The following is an 8,311-nucleotide window of genomic DNA, read 5'->3' as shown; positions in this document are numbered from 1 at the left end:
GGGGAGGGGTTTGTGTGGGGAGAAGGGTGCAACAATGAATGAATGGAATTCCAAAATCTCTGTAAATGTTCATTGAAATGAAAAATAAACAAACTAAATTTAAAAAAAAAAAAGAATTCAGGCAGAAAACACTACTCATTCAAAATCTTTCTCTGTTATCCTAACACTGATTTCAATGAATTAACACTGAACAATCAGCAGTTGACAATTGTCTTGCTTTGGATACTCCTAAGATTCTGCTGTCCTGTCTTTCTCCTCATCGTCTGGTACTTATAGAGAATACTCTTTGAACTACAGATACACCTTAGCCTAGTCAACATTTTAACAATATTTTTGTAGAGCTACAATCCCTGAAATAGAAAAGATAAAAATTACTTCATTACTTTGAGACTTAAAGAAATAAACCACCTTTTGACAAAAAAAAAAATTGCTTCATTGCAATCATTGCAATCCTCCACTATGTCCTAGTCATTTCTTACCATATAGTGATTGTTCAGTAAAAGTTTATGGGTTTTGTCTATTGCTTTGCACTTGGAATTACCTTAGAGGTCTTTTAAGGAGCTCTGATTGCCTATTCCACAGAGAGTTGGCCTGGTAACCCAAAGTCCGTGTCTCTCTGGAGCTTCAAATCCACCAGCAGCTCCTTTGATGGATGGTCTCCTTTGGTTTAATTACAGACTCTGAAAACTCACTGGAAGATTAGCTATGAGTCTGTTCTAACTCAATGGCAATGAGAGAGAAGGAGAGTAGTCTTAATGTTGCCCATTCAACCTGTCTAAATAGGAGAAATTGGGACATAGAGGCACAGGGCCATGAATGTCTCTCTGAAAGCACCAAAGGGAGTAAGAATAGCATAGCCCCTTCACTTCTCCTGAGCAGAAAGCAGGTAAAGAATGTGTAGTTGAGCCCCGTGGTGCCTCTAGAGCCATACAAACAACAAGAAGTTCGTTTATTCATTGTTGACTCACAGTTGTGTTACTGAGAATGGGATATGTTAGGGAAGTTGGAGAGTAGAAGAAACAAAGAATATCATCCAATACAAGTTCAAATTTTAGCCCAACTTCCAAGGTACAATTCCTCAATTAGCTCAGGCTCTGGTTTCAGATCAGAAGCTAAAGTTTTGTCTCAGAGCAGTTATGTCAGCTTCTCCTTCAAGCATCCAGCAAGTGCAGCAAATACCTTTAACTGTGACCAACATAGATGTAAGAAGTCTCAGATCACATCTTGCCACAGTATCTCCATGGCAATGCCACAGTGTCTCCACCACTATGCCCAGGGTATCGCCACCAGGGCCTCACTACAATCTCCCTCAAGTTTTGTTGTCACAAGTCTTTTTCACCTTAAGTCTTGCTGTCTAATGTAGGAAATACTCTTTCTCTTATCCTACTTCCACAGCTGCTGATGATTTGTAAGACTGTGCTGCTTTGCAAAGATATTTGTTTGCAGTTAAGGTAGCTGTGGATCAGAGGGAGCTAACTTCAATGGCTTAAAAAGTCAACTTTTATGCTTATGCCACACAACCCATCCATGACTCCTTAGAAGAGAGGGCCAGTGATCTACTTCACATGCTTGTTGTTTGCTGTAAATTATAATTTATGGTGTTCTCAAGTGTACAGAGTAGTACGACCCCATGATGTTCTCAAGGCTGTCACTATTCAGAAGATCTCCAGGCCTATATTCCAAGATTCATGTGAGTAAGTTCATAGTGTCCACCTTTTGGCTAGTGCTTAACCATTTAACCAGCCAAGAAAACCTTTTGGAATAGTTCCACTCTGAAATTATATAAGTTGGTGCCAACTCAATGACAGGTAATATCAACAAAAGGGTGTTGACATTCCTGTGATTTAAATGTAGCTGCATCTGACCTCTACCCATTCAGAACATATTTTGAATATCCTAACTGGTTAAAAGCTTCACTATTATCCTTTAAAGAGAAACAGAAAACTGCATATTTTCTGCAGGAATGATTTCTGTTAAAAAGGATTCTTTCCTTGGTTCAGTACTCTTCTACTGTTATGAATAGAACATAAACATAATTAACACAGGAATTCCTCTGAGGCCAGTTTTAAATGAAACTACATTTAATTGCAGGTAATTCCTTTATTCCCCAAGATGGTGCTAACTTATCATCAGCATTATGAGATATGTCAAAATTTATACCAAGTAAACCAATCTAAAATGAAATTTAAAAGTCTATCACCTCCCAGAGGTACAGAATTATTTCCATTACTTGGCCAGAAAATAAAAAAAGTATATGTAAATCTAAAGAGTCAAAATACCCCTAAAAATCATCACATTTGTTTTGACTATGAGTCTTGGACTTGCTGAACTTCCAACTAGTACAGTTGGTGTGTCCTTCAAAAATTAATGTTTTTCTAAAAAGAATGTCCTAAACCAATGTTAATTTTTCATTTCTGGGTGTCCCCTGCCCCCTACTCTAGCCTACATATTTCAACCTTTAGATCCTTTGTTCTCAAATCTGTAGTGTTAAGAAGATAACATTAGAATGGAGAAAAACCTCTGTAGGGGATATAATTAGTAGGTATTAAATAAAGCAGTGAAAGTCCATTGATTTGTCATTTTTCTTGACTCTGTAAGCCATAAGTAACTTTGGGTCATAAAAGACGGGGGATATCGGTAATAGTTCTTTTTATTTTATCTATTTAGCAACTACTGTCCTCAGCCAGGCTGCCATTCATCTCATGGTTGTTTGAGAGTCTAAAATCAGAGGCACTTCGATTGTGTGTAAATGCTGTTGTTATTATTGTGTGCCATCAAGTCACCTGTGACTCATAGTGGCCCTATGTGCAATAGCTCTGAAGCCTGCCCTTTCCTGAGCCAGTCTCACTGACTCTGACACACCAACCCTCATTTCCCTAATTACTGTATCAATCCATCTTATCCAGGATCTTTCTCTGCTGTGCTGTCTCCTCACCATTCCGAGCATGATGTCCTTCTCCAAGGATTGATGTATAAATAGAGAAGTCTAAAAGCAGAGCCTTAACTCTATTTATAAGGCCTTAACACGAGTCTTGAATCGATGTTGGATTTTAGAAGCAGAGTTCCTTTACCTCGATGACTAGACTAGCCATTTACCTCAAGAATTATATCCTTTTTCTCTGAGATCTAGCAGGTTAAGGGTCTAAAAATCTATTCCGAAATGGTTGGAGTTTATTTTTGTTTTGTTTTTATTTATTACTTTCATTGAAAGCAAAGAGATGCAAGAAAGCTTGTGCCTAAAGGATCCTGAGATACAAAAATGACAATGGGCCTCCAGGAAGAGAATGAAGAAGCAGTTTTACTAATGTTATTGTTTTTAGTCTACGGTGACTCATAACTACCCAATGAACAAAAGATCAAAGCTTTGTCCTGTCCTGAGCCATCCCATGGTCTCAAGCATTGTTATAAGTCACTGTGTCAATCCACCTTGTTAAGGATCTTCTTCTCTTTCACTGACCCCTCACCTTTCCAAGCATGATGTCTTTTTCCAAGGGTTGGCTCCTCCTCCCAACACACCCAAAGTATATGAGACAAAATTTCACCATCCTTTCCTCTAAAGATCACCTTATTGGTTAAACTTCCTGCAAGCCTGGCTTGCTTCTTCTTTTGGAAATCTTTGGGATACTCAATAGACTTTGTCAACACCACAATTCTAAGGTATCATTTTTTTCTTCTGTCTTCCTTATTCATTGTCCATATGAAGCAATGGAAAATATGATGATTGGGTGAAGCACATTTTAGTCTTTAAATTGATGCCAATATTATTGAGCATAATAAAGACTCTTTGGCAGCAAAAAGTCTCTTCTTGCCTGCTTCTGCCATAGGTGCTGATTATGGATCCAAGTAAAATAAAATTATTGGCACCATCAGTCTTTTCTCCCTCTGTATTATGTTGGTCCAATTGCGAGAATTTTTATTCTCCTGAGGTTTAATTCATGCTGAAGGTTATAGTCTTGGGTCTTCTTCGGTAAGTGCTTTATGTCTTCTTAACTTTCTGCAAGAAATATGTGTCGTCATGTAGAAGTCTTCCTCCAAGCCTTATGCCATCTTCTTCTCCATATAATGCAGCTTCTGGGGTTATTTATTCAGCATATGGATTGGAAATGAACAGAGAAAGGATACAACTCTGATCCTGTCATGATCCTGGGACGACCCTGTAACAAATTGAACAGAATGTACCTTTGATTAATCACATAATTGAATTTTCCTTTCTATATATCCTGCCTAGAAGAATAATATCTCTATGATGAACTTTCAGAAAATTAGGAATTGTGTAACCTTTGTTTCCCACTCCAAAAGCACAAGAGTGTATTCATTTTCCAATAGTACGGGAGTGCGTTCATTTTTCAAGTCTGCTAGTACAGCCATTTCCATTCTGTCACAATGGACATTTTCCAGGCCTGAGTTGTCTCTATCTCTCAATAAAAACATCATTTACTTTTACTTAGGCACCCTCTCTAATGTTACTCTAATACGACAAGTGACACGCGTCATACGCACTGCATGTGACCATAGCTACAGGCAGATGGTTCTTTTAGGTGGTCTGATTATCTTAAGGAGGCATACATACTCTTGATAATATCTTGAAGTTTCACCCTAAAGACCACTTGCCACAAATACAGAGCAGATGTGATATGGTTAGGTTTTTTTCCCCCCTCAGAAAGATCTACATCTCCTATAAAAATGGATAATTTTATAGAGAGGAGATATGTATATTTTTAAAAGTCAGAGCAACAGATATCCTTTAAGTGTATCTATAAACCAAGAGATGGTCATGTAGAGATAATTTAGATATAAGAGCACAGTTGTGCTAGTTTAGCATAATAGTGTCCCCACTCTTATTCCTCAGCTGGGTCTGAATATAGGGGCACCTCTGCTGGGGAGACTTTATTTTCTGCATACGACTGCTATACTAAACATTTAGAATTTCTGATATGTCAGAAAAATTTTTATTAATATCTCTTTCAAATGTTATCTTCCATTTCTTCAGGCCATATCCTTGTCTACATGGAGATTTAGAATAATTTCTTTCCTCCATTACATTTTGTTCCTTGAAGGTATTTTATAATCAGAATGCATGCTCCTCTCTTTCAGAAGCTTCTTTGTTTCAGGCAAAATGTATTAAGTCCTGGTAGCACAATCCTCTGGATCTCCTGTTATGTGTGTTGTCTCTCTGTGAAGATAGGAAGGAACATTGTGCTCTGAGTCGAGAATCTAAAGATGGAAATCTAAACAGCTTTTTTCCCTTATCCAAACTTGTATCATATTTTTACAATTCCTTCAATGTATGGACAAAGATTTGTAAATTTAGAAGCTTCCTTTGATGGCTTAATATTAAGGAGCTTCACTGCCAATCCAAGTGCATGCTGTCTCGAGGGTCAGGCATGAGTCAGCTGTGACTGGACAGCTTGTAACAACAACAACAAATACAGAAATAGACCACTGAAATTTTACGTACTTGATTTAAACAGACCTATAAAAATGAACAAACCACTACTATTTGCCTTACTCTTCATGTCATTATAAATGTTTGTTTGCTGTTGCATAATGCACTGGGGACTATAAATGGATTAGAAGTCCTGGGTTACTTGAGAGAAGAACCCTTTCATTTTAACTCTTTTACTTTACTACCAGGGCTTTTATTTCCCAAGTCAATACTATTTAGATTAACATAATTTTACTTTGATTTTAAGTTTTTAAAATACATCATTTTTAAAATACATCATCTTGCAAATATATTTAATATGGATTAATAAAACTCAGAGTGTATTGCTATTAAAGAAGAAAAGTTAAAACAACGTAAGAGCATATCTTCACAGATTAAGTTATAGACTTTTATAAAGAATATGTCCTCTTTCTGGACTAATTTTTAAATGCTATTTAATGATTTATTAATTTTTAGTGGTCAATATGTTTAGTTTTCCTTATTGTTTAATACTTTTGAAATGTTAAAAATTATTCCCAAGAGATTTTGGTAGCTATAAATAAGATTAATATATAATTTTGTGGAAGAGCAAAGGAAGTGGAATAATGACTAGCACATTAAGTGAGAAATGGTGTATAAACAAGCAAGACCAGGCACTGCTTTCTGCTGTACATGGAGTTGCTATGACAAGGAGATCAACTCAATGGCCCCTCACAATGATAATTTATACGACACTGATCAAGACATTGTGGTATAAGTGGAGGGATAGAGACAGATCAGTAAGACCAAACATATATAGGCTTGGGTATTATTATTTGTTCCTCTTAATATAGCATTTGTCTATCAATCTGCTACACTGGCGTAACTTGTGGGGTGTTCTAATGCTGGAATCTGTGTCACCTGTGTCCCTGGTATCATAAGAGTCACCCATGGTGGACAGGTTGTAATAGAATTCCTAGATTAAGACAGACTCAGAAGAAGGTTTGGCCATCCACTTCCAAAATAATGGGCCTTTGAAAACCCTATTAACAGAGAAGTGTGAGAGTTATGGTACTACAGGTAATGCCCAAAGAGGAAGTTAATAAAATATGAGTACAAATGGCTGCAAGCAAAGATTAATAATTGGAAAGTGGAATGTACAAGGTATGAATGTAAGAAAACTGGGAGTCATCAGAAATAAAATATAAAACACAAAGATCAACATTCTAGGCATCAGTAAATTGAGAAGGACCGGCATGGGCCACTTTGAATCAGACAATCACTTGACTACTATGCTGGGAATGAAAAATTGAAGGGTGTAGCTTTCATAGTTAAAAAGGAAACTTCAAGTTCCAACCTGGAGTACAATGCTTTGAGTGATAGGATACTATCCATATGCATTAACAGGAAGACCTGTTACTACAACTATTGTTCATATTTATGCACCAACAACTAAAGCCAAAGAGAAGGAGACGCCGTTCTACCAAATCTTGCAATGCAAAATTGACCAAACATCCAATTAAGGCTCATTAATAATTATTAGTGACCAGAACACAAAATTTGGAAGCAATGAGAAAAAAATGGTAGTTGGAAATTATAGGCTTGATGACAGAAATGAGGCTGGAAATTGCATGATCAAATTTTGTGAGCTCAATGATTTATTCATAGCAGATGTTGTTGTTATGTGCTGACAAGTCATTTGTGTCAAGTCTCATAGTGACTCATAATAGCTCTGAACCCTGTTCTGTTCTCTGCCAATCTCACTGTCTCTGACACACCTAGACTCATTACTCCAGTTACTGTGTCAATCTGTCTCATCCATCTCTTCCTCTCCTCCTCCCTTCCAAGCTTGGTATCCTTCTCCAAAGACTGTTCCCTTCTGACTACATAACCAAAGTATCTTTTTTAGAAAACATAGACGGCGACTTTACACGTGGACCTCACCTAATGATTGAACAAGAATCAGATTAACTATGTTTGCAGAAAGAATCACTGGAGTAGAGCAGCAGTCAAAATTAGACCAGGTGCCAGTTGTGGAACAGATCATCAATTACTCCTGTGAAAGAGAAATAAAAACTAGTCTATAAGAACCAAAATACAACCTTGAGTCTACTCCAGCTAAATTTAGAAATCATCTCAAGAACAGATTTGAGACATTGAACACTAATGATTGAATACCAGAGGAACTGTGAGGGGACATCAAGGTTATCACACATGAAGAGAGCAAAAGTTCAATTATTAAGAAGGAGTAAAAGAGAAAACTAAAATGGATGTCAGAAGAGACTATGAAAATTACATAAGAGCACCAAGAAGCCAAAAAAAAGAAGGAAGACATGCTGAAGTTAAAGATCTGAACAGAATATTTCAAAGGGCAGCTTGAGAAAATAAAGCAAAATATTGTAAGGAAATGTGCAAAGAGCTGGAGTCAGAGAATGAAAAATGTAAAATTCACTCAGCATTTCTAAAGCTTAAAGAATTGAAACATAAGTTCAAGCCTTGACTTGCAAGAATGAGAGATGCTATGGGCTAAATCTTGAATAATCCAGGAAACATGAAAGAAAGATGAAAGGATTATACAGACAAGAATTCGATTATACAAAAAGAATTAGTTGATACTGGAAAAGATGAGGAAAATTCTCAATGAGTTGGATTGACGGTGTGGTTTTAGCAGTGGGCTCCAAGGTGCCAGAAATGAGGAGGATGGTACAGGAGAGGGCGAAGTTCACGTCAGCGATTCATTAGAGCTGCTGTGAGTTATACTCAGCTCGAGGCCACCTAACAACAAAATGTTCTCACTTGAACTTGTGATGTAGTGATTGCTATTTATAAGTCTCCTCTTTTTTCCAATTTTTTTGTATCTTTTTAAAATTTCATTGAAATATATATTTATATTAAAAGTTGTTGAGA

General features: G+C 36.8%; 1 protein-coding gene across 1 annotated transcript in view; it reads left to right on the top strand.

Annotated features, from left to right (window-relative positions):
• Positions 1 to 8,311, top strand: part of SLC9A9 (solute carrier family 9, subfamily A (NHE9, cation proton antiporter 9), member 9) — a 1,074,946-nt gene that overhangs the window by 691,282 nt on the left and 375,353 nt on the right. The window lies entirely within an intron of this gene.

This window comes from Elephantulus edwardii, unplaced genomic scaffold (assembly GCF_000299155.1).
Source record: "Elephantulus edwardii isolate Elephantulus edwardi_28Jun2011 unplaced genomic scaffold, EleEdw1.0 scaffold00158, whole genome shotgun sequence".
Classification (NCBI taxonomy): Eukaryota; Metazoa; Chordata; class Mammalia; order Macroscelidea; family Macroscelididae; genus Elephantulus; species Elephantulus edwardii.
This window is presented reverse-complemented; position numbering and strand designations above follow the sequence as displayed.